At 44.7% G+C, this 16,452-nt stretch overlaps 1 protein-coding gene and 1 pseudogene across 1 annotated transcript in view; both read right to left on the bottom strand.

Annotated features, from left to right (window-relative positions):
- GFRA1 (GDNF family receptor alpha 1) overlaps positions 1-16,452 on the bottom strand; it is a 196,400-nt gene that overhangs the window by 175,226 nt on the left and 4,722 nt on the right. The window lies entirely within an intron of this gene.
- On the bottom strand, positions 3,853-3,971 carry LOC111739104 (annotated as a pseudogene).

Below are 16,452 nucleotides of genomic sequence, written 5' to 3'. Positions count from 1 at the left end.
CTCCCCGCTGAGTCCTACCCAGCCTTAAGGGACTTCTCCAGTCTCGTCTCACCTTCTTCCTCACCTGCTCCCTCACACCACGTGGACTCTCCTTTTCTCTGCCTGGAACACTCTTCCCACCTGGACCAAGCCTGACCCCCATTACCGGCTGCCATACAGAACCACCTGTCTCTCCTAGAGAGCACTCTTCACACTTGAACTTTTCTATATATTTGTGTCTCTCTCCCCTGCAAGATTCTAAGCACCGTCAAGGTAGGGTCAATCTGACTACTCATTATTAGATCACCAAATACCTAGCCAGGGAAGGTATGTGCGAGGCTGTGAGTTCTAGAAATGCTGAGGCCCTTTTTTCAGACGATGAGGGAGGAGTGTAGAGCTGCTAGAAGATGTCGCTCTGTTGACCCTGGAGGTGACACCTCAACACAAAGGACAGATCCAAGAGCCAGAGGTCTAGAAGTCATGTTCTTGGTGACAGTACCAGATACCTACCCTAGCTCTTATATCTTACAAATGCCAAGAACTAACAAATTATCTTTATCATCTAAGGCTGTTAGAAGTGAGTTTTCTGTCATTCATAAGACAAAGAATCCTAACAGCAAGGTTTTATACACTTCTGTCCCATCTCATCTAAGTTCTGGATGCTAAATAAGTACTTAATAATTTTTCACCTACCTAGCTCACATTCACTGCATCCTCATTTATTCATTCAACGAATATCTGCTAGGTGCCTATTCTGTGGTTTTCTAGGACTGGGGACAGAGAAGTGAACGAGCCGGGCAAGGTCCTCTTTTTATGCAATTTAATGTTCTAGTGAGAGAAACAGGCAAACAAGTAATAATTTTGGATACAGTTAAGCCCTATGGAGATGATGAAACAGTGAGATGTAATAAAGAATGAAGGGGAGAGGAAAATATTTAGCTAGGTGGTTATGGAAGTCCTCTGGGTTGAAAATGACAAGGAGGAGTCAGCCAAGCAAAGACAATGGAGAACATTCCAGACCCTGGGGAAAGCAGGAGCAACAGCTCTGAAACAAAACAAACTTGATGGGTTTGAGGGGCAGAAAAAAAGGCAGAGCGTGCCAGGGGAGAACGGGACAAGATGAGGCCGGAGGGGTACGCACGTATCTGTCAGCTGAGGAAAGAGAAGAGAGTATGGGACTCAGTTTGTGTCCCAGCAAGTCCCTTAACCATTCTAGTCTTTAATTCTGTCATCCATCCATCAATAAAGAGCCTGCACTTGGAGATCATAAAGGACTCTTTCGACTCCAATGTTCTATAATTATTTTTCTTTGCATTGTCTTTTGAAAAAGAGACAAGTCAATAGGAAACACGAACCCAGCCCTAAAAGAGAACTATCATTTAAGAATCACGTTTTCAAAGCAAACATCAAAAGTTTGTCACTTCAGTCACACTCAAACACAAAGTCTCTGGTTTAAAGACAGCTGTTTTGCTGACCTCTCGGAATTCTTGAGTGGGAAGATGCAGCCATGGATGCTTTTATGTGTAAGATACACGAGAGCCTTCCCTAAAGCAGGGGCCATGGCCCCAAAGCTTCCTAGTGCCCCCCCCCCCCCCGGCCAGGGCTCCCTCCTGACCCCTGGTAGTAGCCTCGCCCTCATCACTGGCCCCCTGCCCAGGGAAGCAGATCATCACTGATAAGAAGGTACAAGGTTCCGGCCACTGGCCACCCGTTTGCAGAGAGTGTACCAGATTTTTGCCCACCTGGGGGCCTTTGCACTCCAGTAACAATGCACATCAGCCAGTGCTCAGAATGGCCAATTCTTCCTTGTCATTTAGGTCTCAAGGCAAAGTCACCTCCTTCAGAGTCCCTCCTGACTTCCCTGTGAAACGGGGTTCCCTCTCCCCTCTACTTGCTGTCATATTGATCTATCTTTGTCAGAATATTTACTGCTATCCAAAACCACTTGTTTGCTTTTTAACTCACTATGTGTCCCCCACTAGAGTTCAGGGGCCTCATCTGTCTTGCCCATGCCCATGTCCCCAGGACCTGGCAGTGTCCGGCCCACAGAAGGTTGGCTTGGTAAACATTTGTTGATGAACTGAAGGAAGAAGTCACCCAAAGATTCTTGACAAAGCCTGGAGGGCGCATGGAGGTAGGAACTGGGGAGCTCCCTGGGATATCATCTGAGTGCAGCACAATTATCATCTGGGGTGAGGGTAGAGGGAGCTATCAGAATGTCATATACCTCTCCCACAGGACACTGGGACATAAAATGCATGATGTCAATAGGTTAGAACCACTGGGGTGGCCCAAATATTCTGCTTTGCCAGAGAGGAACAGAAGGGTCTAGCAAAGAGAAGTAACTTACTCATGGGACTTTCAGAGGCAAAGCATTTCTCAAGTCCCCAGAGCCAGTCCTCTAGTAGTTCAAACACCTCTGTCAATAGAATCTCTTTACTCCTGGAAACTGGTGAGGAGGAAGGTCTGCCAACGCCAGCACCCCGTACTAGGCACGTGGTGGAGCCAGGTCCACAGTCAGGGCTTACAAAACAAAGTCGCCAGAGTCACTCGGATGGGGGGAGGTATGTGTCTGAGAGGCAGACACGGATGAAGGCAGAGAAGGGAAAGGTGCAGGAAGGGACAGGCCACAGCAGCCACTGCTTCATCGCCATTTTGTGTCATAAAAGGTACCTCAGAGGAAATAGAAAACAACAGCAGACTTTTTTTTTTTTTTTTTTTTTTACCACATATAAAACCCAGAGTGCAAATTTTTCTGTTTCAGGATTTCTAAACAACATTTGACTTAGTCAGTGTTTCAGACCGAAGTTAAACATTTGCTGGGCATTTCTGGCTCCCGTCGGGTGCTGATCTAAAAAGTGGTTTAGTTCTGCTCTTAATATGAAAGTTCTACATTCAACTCAGAGTCTGACTCTCAACCTGCATTTTTTTCCACTACAGCACTACTCCCCCTAAGTTATAAAAACAACCCCCCCACGATTCTAACATGCCTCTTTCTCATTCCTCAGGTTTAAAAGAGAAGGTGAATTCAACATGGAACATGGCGGAGTTATGGCCAAGATATCTCAGTGGAACCGTCCAGCGGCAGGTGGATGGATGGATTTATTCTAAAAGAGGGTCCCTCGAAATTGACAGTGCAGAGACTGCAGGGTCCTCTGAACCCCACACAGGAAATACCAGTCAGAGCAAGGGACCGAGAAGAAACCCAGAGGTGTGGCATTGGCACACGGGTGGAAGCAGAGACCACGACCAGGGAAGGCATTCGGCAAACTAAACCAGGGTCAAGGGCAGGGAAGCATCCAGGAAAACTGGCCAAATCTAGGGCCTTCTTCCTAAGCCTCCCTAAACTTAGAAAAATGTCACTGTCTCTGTTCAAGTACCAAAGAGTGCTTAGACCAAAGGTAGCAGAGAACCCACATTGCATTTGGTCGCTTTTATTCCTGACCTAAGAAGCAAAAGGGCAACAAGCAGAATAGCAAGGAGTTAGTCCACCAGAGCTGGACGAACGAGGCTGGAATTCAGAAGCTTCCAGCAACTAGCTGTGTGGTCTTAGGCTAGTCACTCAACTTCTCTGAGCTTTGATGTCCTCTTACGTAAAATGTGAATAATTCCCCCCACCCAGACTCTGAGCAAACACTCAAGGCTTTTGTGAGGATTAAATGAAATAACCTATGAAGGCATCTCCTATCCTACTGCTGGGCACCCAGGAGGCTTCCACAATTAATGTTTTCTCAATTGCTTTCTTTTTTTATTTTTATTTATTTATTTATTTATTTATTTATTTTACTTTTTAGGCGAGGCAACCAACCCTTGGTGGATCTCACAGATTGCAAGGACCTTGTCAGCTTACAATCCCTTATTTTTTATTGTTTACACCTACAGCACCTGGTCTTCCTAGGTGGTCTCCCATCCAAGTACTAACCAGGCCCGACCCTGCTTAGCTTCTGAGATCGGACGAGATCTGGCTTGTTCAGGGAGGCATTCTCAATTGCTTTCTGTCAATCACAGCCAGCTTTGACCCTGACCTCAGGGCCAGGACTTGAGTTCCTGGGGACCATCACAGCTAAACCTTCAAGCCTGAAAAGGCTTTCCAAGAAAATCTCAACCCTTACTGGCAATGCCCATTTTCTTAAGGCAGATTCTTGTCACAAGAAGGTTATTTCCAAGAACCAGACCTTTGGAAAAGGTATATATAACCAACCAGCCAGCATTCAAGAAGCAGTTGCCACCAGACCCAAAAGGAAGTCATTTCCAGATGCATCCCTTCTAAGAGAGTATTCTAGAGGAATCTCAAACCCAGACAAAGGGGACTGGGATGAATGGGTAATCCTCAAGAATTCTGACCCTCACCTGACCCCATGCACAATATAGTAGCAGTAAGTTCACTTTCTCTGCAGTGACATAGCCACCAACAGCTGTGGAATGTCAAAAACAAGGCTGCTTGGGTCTAAAGTTACTCCTCCCCCACCACGAGAGGAAAGAAAACACATTTCTGAGTCTCTACTTCTTTATGTTTTGCTTATGAGGAACAAATGTCGACAAGATATAGGATACACTGCTCTGTTTGCCACCAAAATGCACAGAACATAATTTTATACGAAGCTACACCAGCTTAATTGTGATGCATTAAGTATTATGTTCATTGTTTCTGAAACCGGGTAGAAATGAATAATTTATTTCAGACAAAGGAAACTCTTGAATATGAAATGCCTCATCTTTTAAAATTACAATTTGGAAGACAAGACTGAAAAAATATCCATAGTCAGTGAACCTTATACTGCTAATAGAAAACAATGCTTCAACTGTTTCTACTTTGTTTGCAAACATTACATTTTTTTTAAACATCCTTGAGAATAATCAGAAAAACACACACACACACACACACACACACACACACACACACACACACACAAGGTTTTCACCATGCTCACAGCTGCTCAACAGAGGGCTGGCATATCCAATATTAATTCTCCGTGCTGGGTGACACACTTTCCTTTCCAAACAACGTGCCTGGGCCCACCTGGAATCCACTCGCCACATGCCTGCACCCCAATCTCTGCCACCTCCTTCCAGAGCTCTCTTTCTGGCATCCAAGTCCCCTTAGTCTCTCCTCCTGCTCCTCCTCTCTCCCCACAGCACCTTGCTCTGCTCTGAACTTCCTTTCTGGTTCTCCATCATCTCCCCCAGTAGGTAGTACAGTGCCAGGTGCAGAGTAAGTTCTCAAAGAATGTGACTACTGTTATTTTTAGAGAAGACAGTCAGATGTTTTAGACTGAACTGAATTGGCGATTGTCATTTCCAGCATGGCTATTGGTATCGCTCACGAGCTCACGCTCTCCTCTCTCTCTCTCTCTCTTTCTCTCTCTCTCCCTCCCTCTCTCCCTCACAGCCCACCCCCTCCCTCTCTCTTCCTCCCTCCTTCCCTCCCTCCCCCTCCCTCTCTCTCTCTCTCTTCCCAGAACAGAAGAGATCTACATCATTCAAATAATCTAGTATTCCTATTTCATGCTAATAAACCAGGAGAGGAGGAAGAAGAGAGTTCACATGTTTATGTATATGGAAGAGACTGGCAGTCACTCACCTACCATTTACTGAACACTTTCAAATGCTCTTTCTGAGTGCTACCTCCAATAACCTTACGAATTGGATGCTATCATTATCCTCACTCACAGACAGAAGACCCAGAACGGAGGAACTGTTTAGCCATGGTCTCACAGCCAGTAAGTGCTGGAATGTGGAACTCAGACCTGGGTGTGTTTAACCCCAAGACTTTGCTCTTGTCCACAACGATTCTACATTTCACAATTTCCTGGGATCATCAAGACCTCATCCAGCCCCACCCCAATCCCTGGAATGAATGCAGATGGTCTGCCTGATGGTTCTTGGTGTAGGACATTGCTGCCCAGTTCTGGGTGGGTTCCCACCAAAAATGGCTGCATCTCCTCTCTCCACTGTCATTAAAACAAAGTCATAAACACACCCTGGACTCGAGAAAGCTTCAGTAACTTCTTAGAAACCAGCTCACCCTTCCCCCGCTGGGTGTGCCCCAGGGTTAGCAGAAATCTTTTTCAATTAAGACAACTCCCTGCATTTAGACTCTCTGAGTTTTTATTGACACTCTCTTGTGAAATATTCAGAAGCAAGTTGAGAATTTGGTGCAGGAAACTGCCAAATGAGACACAGGACTGTGGAGCTAGAAGAACTAAATCGTATACGGAAAATAAACGAAGAAACAAACCCATACATTGAGTCCTCTGAATAGGCCCATCAAGATGCCAAAAGGTCCCCAGAGAGGTTGGGCAGGGCCATCTCCTCTAGCCAGAAGGACAGCACTGGCCTGGAGATCTAAACTCCCATGCCTGAGCCACCACCTCCAAGGCAAAAAGCAGAAGTCATCCCCAATCCAGAATAGAGGGCCAAACTGGGGTTGGGATGGCGGCACTGCAGAAAGGCAGGTGGAGAGCCAAGACTGGCCACGTCCCCAGTGCCTACTAGGGGAGGCCTCCTCTCATCAGCCAGGCCACTCGTGTCTAAGGGGCCCTACTGAACGATTTTCAGTGACACCCTTTCTCCGGCCACAAGCCACCATGCCTTTCTCTCACCATCAGCATTAAGATATTTCATGACCTGGCTCTGCTTCCTGCGTTTCTTCCTGCTGGCACCTGCTCTGCTGTCACCTGCTCTACATGTGCCCACTCTGAGGCCCAGGTGGCTTTACTGACTCCTGCTTCTCTGCCTACCTGAATGTGGGCCTGTGTGCACTTGATTTTTGCATGCTGGAGGCTTGTGCATCTTTCCTCACAAGGAGAAGGTAAGTCTGGAAGAGAGGAACTTGAACTTGACTTACACTTGCTCTAAGTCCACCAGGAGCTGAGACAAATAGCATGGTGCTCCTGGCCACATATTTACTTCCCCAGAAGGTACCTTCTGTGATGAGGGGTCACTACCCACCCCCAACAGGTCTATGTCCTTCTCTAGTCTAAAAGCATCCAGGAGTCCTGTGTATGCTTATATGACGCCAAAGAATACTAAGTTGAACTATATGAAATTTCTACTAGCCTACCCTATTGATCTACAAAACTGGCAATTTCATATGATTCACCCTAAAAATCCCCTCAATACTGAGGTAAATTAGCCAGCATCCTTCCCCAGTTGGGCTGGGACAAAGGCTGAGCCCCTGAGTGTGGCCAATCTGCTTCTCTACCCAGCTCTTTTCCCATCGCTGCTTATACCTAGTGCTTCAGCCATAGCAAGTGGCTTATTACTAGCACCTTGGACACTCAGTGCCTTTGGCCATGCTGTTGCCTCTGCCTGGAATGCCCTTCCCCCATCTCTACTTACCAAACTCCTATCCAAAACCCAGCTCGAAGTCAGCTTCAGCAAGGCTTCTCTCACCCATGACTCCACCTGGTCAGTTATTCCGTCCTCGGGGCTACATCTGAGCCTTGTAAGGAAGCCTGCTCACTCACCTAACACTTTGCATCATAACTTGTTTTGTTTATACCTATCCCTAAACAAAAAAGAGAATTCTTAGAAGGCAATGGCGGGGTCCTATTTACCCCCGAGTCACCTAGGCTTTGCACTGGGCTCATAGTTAGTCCTCAATAAATATCTGACGAATGCCAAATACTGTACACTGGTAGATATCACAGAAATTGACCAATTCGTCTCTTCGTTCTAAAATAAATATATATTAAATACACATTACATATAATATATGATATATATGTGTATATGTCATACACATATACATATGTATCACTCAGTACGAATGTTTAATAATCTTTCACGCAGTTTATACACTTAACTTGCACGGATTATCTCTCTTGTCATATACACGCAAATGGGGATGCTGGAGCCAGACTTCCTGGATGACACTATGGCTCTGTCAACTCTTAGGTGTGTACCCTCAGACAGGTTTCTTACTTCGACCTCAGTTTCCTTACCCATCAAGTGGGGCCATGAGTACCTATTGTTAAACAAGGTTGACACAAGTTATTACCTATAACACACCTTGTTCATTGCTTCTCACAGCTGTCGTAATTGTTGCTTTTATTTCTCTTAAGGTCTCATGGGGAGAGTTGTCATTCCCAATTGGGAATGTGTTTAGAGTATCAGTCTGGTCACTCTTTTTCTTATTCGAATGCCACTTTTGCTATTTCGAAACATACAAGGATATAATGGTCCCATCGAAAATTCTCCAGAATTCCCTAATCTCCCGGTATCTTCTTCAAGAGTTTATTTGAAACTCATATAATAGGGATCAATGAAACATTTCATAAACATGGGCTTTAAGAAACCTGCTGGCCTATTCCTACAAAGAATGCAATCAATACTTATTTTCATACATTATTAACTGTACACAAAACGATAATATGCAAAGGGCAACAGAAATAACAGTCGGCATGGTGCTTCTTAGACCATTCAGAGGGACGTGAAGGAAAGTAGCACCAGCATGGTGGAAGACAAATGAATAGCATATTAGGTGACCTTAAAGTGGAACTAAGCTATGTATTCCTTTCTTTACCACTGTGTAATGCTGTTTATATGACAACATGACAAAAAATGGCCCTAGGCATTCTGCTCTACTTTAGAAGCCTTCCATCTCACACTGAAATGAAAAAAAGTACAATCTAGGAACTGCTTCATTGGTTAATATTTCTGCAGTTCCGCATAAATGGTTTTAATAGTGTGCATGTTCTGGATTTCAGTTGTCAATTAAGAACGCATCAGAATGCAGAGATAAATATTAAAATAATAGATATCAGCTTATATTTCAACTTTAAAGGCCCTTTGCCGAAATGTGTTTTAAGATAGAGACAGAGGAGAAGCAACTGTGAATTAAGGAGCGAGAGCAGGGACTAGGTATCTCCTCTTTAATAAAGGAGCCAGGTCTCTGCTTAAAATTTCATCATGTAACAGCAGGAAGAGCACAGGCTTTGGAGATGCAGGAACAAGGTGTGAATCTGCACTCTTCAACTTGCCAGCTGTGTGGCCCTGAGAAAATTACTCGATCTCTCTGAGCCCAGGTTTCCTCCTCAGAAATCAGAGCTAATAGCTAGCTTTTAGTGGTGGCAGGGGACCAAAAGGAGATAATGCCCATGAACGGGCTGTGCAGTGCAGGGCACTCAGCAGGGGTCCCCAGGGTTTCTCCTCTCCCCACATTTACCTCTCCTTTAAAGAGACTGCAGGTTTGGAGATGACACAGCTCTGGGACTGACGGGCAGAGTCCCAGAGGGAACTGTGGTTTGACCAAAAAAATGAGCCATTTGACCAAATGATTAAAAGTCTGTCATATGCTAATGCTTGGACGGGGCGGACCTTAGGCCAATTTAGTGGGAGCAAATTGCAATTGATTTTCGAAGAAATTGCTTGTTCTCTTGCCTTTCCTCAGCTGTGTCACACTCTCTCACACACAGCTGTCTTTGTCACAGCCAAAACCGACTGGAATATGTGACAAGTAAGATCTCTCTGAGGTAAGATGTTTAATAATACAGACATCCATACACACACACTATAAATACATGTGATCAGGCAGATATACAAATATATCTATATCTGTGTGTACACGCACAACTGAATAGATGTTTCGGAAGGCAGAAACTGCACATGGTCGTGCAAATCCTTCTGCGGTTGTAGAGCTATCCCAGGCAATTTTTATTTTTACAACAATCTACTTTTCGAAGAAAGATCGTAAAACAGCACACCCCTAAAATCTCCTCTCCCTACACTCCCAGGCCTCTCTAAGTCCCTGGATATGAAAAGAAAACAGTTAAAAGATCACAGGAGATAAAAATCATAAGAATAAAGGTTAACAATGCCTGCTTTCACCCCTAATTTCTGATATGGTGATAGCCCCTCTCAGAACATTAATTAGAATGGAAAGAGAGATGAAAGAAATACCCAGGGGACATAATAAATTAGCCCCTTATGCAAATCATCCATTCGTTTTCATCACTGACCCAGCTAGTTGAGTCTCTAAATTACAGGAAGTGGTTAGCTTCTTTAACAAAAAATTCTAGATGAAGAATTATTATTATTTTTTTTAATCCGAGGGCTGGGAGGTCTTAAAGCAACAAATAGTTTCTCAATTTCCCTTGTAGGTAACTCTGAAGTGGGCCCAAAGATATGAAAATCAACGTTCCAGCCACCGGTTTCTATGGCCAAACAGAGACCTATTAATTAACCCTTAGAAACAACTCCAAACCAACGGACAGCTACCCTCTCAACTAAAGTCAATGGCTGTGATTCTCACCCCAACTGCAGAAAAACAATGTATGGCATTCTAGCAGAGGCACAGATCTGAACAGGTGAAGGATAATTTAAAAGAGGTAGATGCCGGGATATGGAGAGTTTCGACTATCAATTTAAAAACAAATACACACCTAATTTTACTTGTCATCACTGTCCGAGACAATTTATGTTCTACTGTCCTAGAAATTTATGGAACTCTCCAGTTGCTTAATGGTAAAATAAGGGGACTGGACTAAATGACCTCCAAAAGTCCTACTGCATTTACAATCCAGCGATTCTACTTGTCCCTTTGTAAAATAAACACAGCACTTCCGAACACTTAATTTGTTTAAATAAAATCTCGCGGCATGCATTCTGTCTATTGAACTCACTCATGGCTTCATTTTCTCTTTCCCACTCTTATCTTCCTCTGTCCCTATGTTCTCCACTTCCTTATTTCTTATTTTGTTTTATCTTCCTCCATGTATTCAATGCTATAAATAATTTCTGGTTCAAAGTAAGGTATATATTTAATAAATCATGCTTCATAAATGTTATTAATATGAAAAATATGTATGCCAAGATCACAAGATGCTTCAGTATGAAGAAAACGCTAGAAAGAAAAGCAGTGTGTCCCAGAATAAGACAAGATTTAACACGCAGGCCCTTAGAGAGGAAAGGGAAAGATGTTAGACCAGTCTCGTCCACTGTCCTCATTTGGGAAGAGGATGCCTCTCGGAAAGGGCAGACATTTGCCCAAGGTCACCTCGCTAGTTCCAGGTAAAGCCTGAAGCCCAACACTGACTCCTGAACCAGTGCTCTTTGGACCAAACAATCCTGTTTTGACGCTTTCTCTTGAGAATTCAGTACTGCATCCCAGAGAACAACAACAATAACAACAATAACAAAAAGGACAGAATAAGCTTGGAAAGAATAAGCTTCCATAGCAAAAAATTAAGAGATGGCAGGAAGAAATACTTCAGAGGACTAAGGAGAAAAAATGAGGACAGACATATTGGCTATAAATAATTTTTATCTTGTAACAATCTTCGGGTCATGCAATTACTTGTCACTCACTGATGTTTAATCTCCCTTCTTCTGGTAGCGGGACCTACAGTCACTCTACACAAAATATTTGACTGTCTCTACCTTCGCAGCCTTCACTGGAACACTTAAGCCTTCGCCATAAGGGTCTAGATACTGGGATGACCCGCTGCTTTATTCATGAGACTTCTTGAGGTTGACGGTTAATCTTAATCATAAAATTTGCCTGTAAGAAGTGGTCACTGACACAAGAAGACACGGATTCCTCAGGTCACCACATAGGTAATAAGAAAGTATGTGTAGCCCATGACTCCACTTTAGTAAAAAGATAAATATATCTGTATATATTTATATGTGTGTGTATATATATGTATGAATATATATGTATACACATATTCACATATATAGGACAAAATCTGAAAAGGCTCATATTAACATGCTTACAGTAGTTATCTTTGGGAGCTAGGGCTGTAAGTGATTTAAATTCGTTTCCCTTTTTTACTTGGTTGTAATACCTTATGGTTTCACAATAAAAATGGATTGCTGAGGGGCAGGGCGGGAGAGGGAGAGAATAAAAACCAAAAGTAGTGGCCTGTGAAAGTGAAATGTAAGTGTACTTAGCACAGCCCATGAGACAGAAGCATCTCCAGGTTTAAGGCACGCCCTTCTCAGGCAGTGGTAATTCCCCCTGCTGTGAGGGGCGCTGGAAAGAAGATTTATGGGGAGAGGTTAGAAGAATGGGAATCAGTCAAGCTGAGCAGGGAAGGTGATCACAAGAATCCTTAAGTACAGGAAGAGCTCCCACCCCGGTGATCATGGGCTGCAGCAAACTCACCTCTGACCAAAGAGCGTAAGCACAGGGCCCCGAAAGAATGAGGATTGAGAGCAGGAGTATGCAAGACCTTCCCCAAAGGGAAGGTAAGACTCGAACTGGGTTATTAAGAGACAGGACTTTTCCTCCAAGGCCCTTTAGATAGAGGATAGATTTTTTTTTTTTTTTAATTTCTTGTCCAAGGTAGCTTATGAGCCAACTTGCTAAAGACTCCAGATTGCTATTCTTTTCAAGACAGAATCATTGTTCCAAGATCAGGAGATACGGTCTGCTGAAGGGAGTCCCAGCCTTGGAGTTAGGAATGAATCAACAGCTAACGTGGCCCTGGCAGAGCATTAAAAGTGAGATTTATAGAGGATCGAGTATGTTTCAGGCATTGCACTAGGCATTTTACACATATCCTCTTTAATTCACAAGAACTTATAAGGTAGGCATTATCATCATCTCATTTTACATCCAAGGAGCCTGAGGCACAGTCAACGTAAATGACCTGCACAAGACAAAGGGAGTGGCAGAGCTAAGATGGATCCAGAGCACGTGTTCTTTCTCCAGCACCATCGCATACAAAGATGTGTAGGCACCGAGCTGCCCAGAGCACCGTTGGGACAACAGCTGGTCAACCCAGTTTGTTTGGACACAGGGAGGCTGGAGCGAGACAGAAGCTCAGTTCAGAGAGGAATCTACTAAGGAAGACTGAAGACCAGATCGCTTCTGCAGGTCACCAAGGTACTAAGAGAAGACCTGACGATGAGGAGGCCAGGTTGAATCGAGAGAAACTAGCCATGGGGAGGCCAGTAAGAAGGCTGGAGCAAAGCTCAAGTGAGAGGCAAGAAGGGGATGAAGACAGGACAGCAATTCAAAGACAGCAGGCAATTTCAGCCAGACTTGGCGATGAGCCCAGATGAAGGATAAGGACAGTAGAGGGGGTGGGGGTGACTCCAAAGCTTGTAACTTAGACAGATAGTAACATTATTTAAGATGGGAGACTTGGGAAGAGAAGGGTGCCATGGAGAAAGAGGAAGAGATGACGAGATCCATTTGGGATGTGCTGAATTTGAAGTAATTGAGATAAATCTAGATGGAGTCATTCAGAACTCAGCTGGAAATACTGGATTAGCACTCGGGAGAGACTGGAATAGGAGGGAAGACTCTTGAGGTATTGGTGTAAGTGGAAGCTGAGGTCCCAGGAGCGAATGCAGTTTGTTCAGAGAGCATGCCGAACAGAAAGCGGCCAACAGTAGGCAGTGTCATTTCCTGGCAAAGGTCCTGGAGGCTACCCTCAGGAAGTAGGGCTCTAGCCAAACTGCTTCCCCTCTCTGAGCTTCAGTTCTGTAAAAGCAGAGGGTCACCCTAGATCTCTAGGCCTTTCTCCTCGAGTATTCAACCACCCATGGTTAATGGGGTATCTGCTCGGGCAAGAAGGATGCCCAGTGCTGAGCAGACACCCAGCATGACAAGTGAGTGCCTGACTTTCCAGTGAGACAGACAGACACATAAATAAATCATCTCAATATGCTGTGATTAACAGCTATCATAAAGGCAAGAACGAAATGCAGCATGAAGGAGTCCTTAGTGGAAGTGCCTGTCAGGGGAAATTGTGGCGTGGCCTGCAGAGATGAAATTTGATCTTGGTCTTGAAGAACTAAGAGACCTTCCCAAGCAGAGCCAAAAACCCGAGTAAGGCCCGAGTAAGTGAATGCGCATGAAATATCTGGGGAATGGATTGCTCAGTGAGCTTGAGTGGAGAAGAGGTTGATGGGGCTTCGAAGAGGAGGGCGAGACCAAGCTGGCCTGCTAAGGGGTGTAGCATATGACAGAACAGATAACGAGAAACTCGGGGTGGGGGGATTCGAATATTGGAACAACGTAACTTGAGAGCTGTTTTAGAGAGCTGAGTGGACAAGAAAGGACCACAATATACTAGTAGCAGCTGGGATTTACAAACGCTTCTCTCTCGTCGTGATTTGACGTCAGATGACCTTATAAGGCTCTTCTTCAACACGTAAAATTTTGAAGAAGGTTTTTTTAAGAGTGGCATAAATATAATAGTACATTACAACAGAAACGCGGCTAATTTTTCATAGCATCATTCAGAACAAAAAGGGGGCCAGATTCAAGAGAGAGGTTAGGGGCATCTCGATCTGGAGCAAACCATTTCCAATCACTTGGGAACCAGACTCAAGATCCTCAGGCTTCCTGGGAAGGTCTGAGTTACTCCTAGGACTTGGAAGGAAATGATGACAGAACCAGAGACCTGGAACTTTGTCTTTCGCCAAATCGGATCTGGGCTGTTCAAATCCTAACATCACTCTTTCTCTATGATCTATCCACTTGATTCTTGTTCGCAATTCAAGACTTCGATTATATTCAAGGAAAGGATCTCTTGATTTCTTCTCTACAAAATCCAACCTCCCGATCAATACTTTTCAACCTTGGAGCCTTCTTCTTCTCTTGCTGCCACGGAGGTGCTTACATCCTCCCTCTGATCCTCCAACCCCAGGCTTTTCTTGGCACCTACTGTACTTTCGAAATCTCTCTCGGCTTTGTTCTCCCCCTCCAGAGAGTCTAAGAACATTGCCAACAAGTTCATCTTCCTTTTAAATCACTATTTACTTCTTGCTTCTTGAACTTGTGTGAAGAAAATACAAGGCAGAATGGAGGTTAAAGAGCAGAGAGTAATGTCTGCAAGAGACGCAGATGTTAGGTGCCACGAGGTGGCTTCGTCCCCCGGGCCTCTGAGTGCCCGAATGCCCTCTGGGTCCCCAAGACACTATTCTGTGTTCCCTCCTCTCCTCCAACATCCTCTTGCCCTGGTTCACTTTTTACCTCGTGCACTCCCACTCACTGCCTGAGTCTTTACGTTTGAGACCCCTCAAAACCACACTGGCATCAACCCACAGTACGGGCCCCTCCCGGAGCCCTTAAAAGTGCCTTCGGAGCCAAATGCTTCCGCTGTCATGTTTCTGCAAGAGCGGATCCCTCCACCCTCCCACCGCCTGAACCTGCCTGACTGGGCTGCTTCATTTCCCTTCTGCAGCTCGGGCTTCAGAACAGATGACAGTTTTTAGATCCTACCTTACTTTTGTTCCCTTCATTGTTTCTGCCAGGCCACAGCTAGTATCTCAACATGGCCTTTTAACTGGTGATCAAGTAAACAATGGCAAAGATGGCTGTGGGTTTGACAAGTCTAAAGAAAATGGAAACACATGTGTAACATCAAACATGTCTTATTCGGTGAAAGGGTTCAGCTCACCCTTAATGTATATGGATAAACATTCTCTTCACATTGAGCAGAGAAATCCAAATATGGAAACTCTGCTTGCTACCATGTATGTAAGAGGCAGAGGCCCTGTTGCCCTGGTTTCCTCAGAGAGATTTTTGAGACAGAAGACATGTTCTAGAAACTCAGATTCGAACCGTGAAAAGCAACATTTATCATCCTGCTCGTCTGTCCTTCCTCATCCTACAAATGCCAAACTGGATAAGATGCATTATTCAATGACTTGAAACCTCTCAAGGCTCCATTTGGGTTTCCTATACCCACTTAAGGCACAAAGGCACTGTCAGAGGTCAAAGCTCATTAGTGCTGGAACCTACATTCAATGCCCTTGAGATATAAAATGTAACTCTAGACAAGGCCTTCTTGGCTCTGATTAATTCATTATGACTTCTGGGCTCTCGAACCCCAAGTCTCACAAACTCAGCATCACATTTGCTATGAAAAGACACCTGGCTGAGGGAGGGGTCCAAAAAATGAACGAGTGAAACTTGCTCTGTGCAGAAGAATTTCCAACCCTCGTCAAAGAAATTCAGACAAACCAGCGGTATCCAAGAATGACCCAGCCCTTCGAGCATAGAATGAATGCAAGGATTGAAAAAGGCCACGCAAGGATACAGTGGAGGCATTCTGGAGGTGACCTCAGTCTTTCCTCAGAATCATGGACTGTTAAGACTGGAGATCATTTACTCCAATGGCCTCATTATACCAAGTAAAGAGAGACCCGCAGAGGGAAAATGAGTCTGTTAAAGCCCCATAGCTCATAGCAGTTCTGAAATGAAAACCCAAATGGCCCTTCTTCCTTGCCTGCTTTTTGCTCACTGTCCACGGAGAGGTTCATATCCTTCCAGGCATGAGAAGTAGCGCTTCCACGGGGCAGGCAGCAGACAAGAGGCACTGTGCCTCAAAAATACTAGAAAGGCCAAGTTTACATCTGGTATCCCATCTGCCACATCCCATCCTAGTTCCTACAGACCTGCTCCCATGAGAACCCAGATGGCCACATACACTTGTCTGTATATCTCTTCTCACTGCTTGGGCCACTGTCCTGGTTGAGCCAAGGGGGCAGAGAGCGTTAGTAGAGATT

The sequence above is a fragment of the Pteropus vampyrus genome, unplaced genomic scaffold (assembly GCF_000151845.1).
Source record: "Pteropus vampyrus isolate Shadow unplaced genomic scaffold, Pvam_2.0 Scaffold46, whole genome shotgun sequence".
Classification (NCBI taxonomy): Eukaryota; Metazoa; Chordata; class Mammalia; order Chiroptera; family Pteropodidae; genus Pteropus; species Pteropus vampyrus.
Note: the sequence above shows the minus strand (reverse complement) of the source record. Positions and strands in the feature narration are given on the sequence as shown.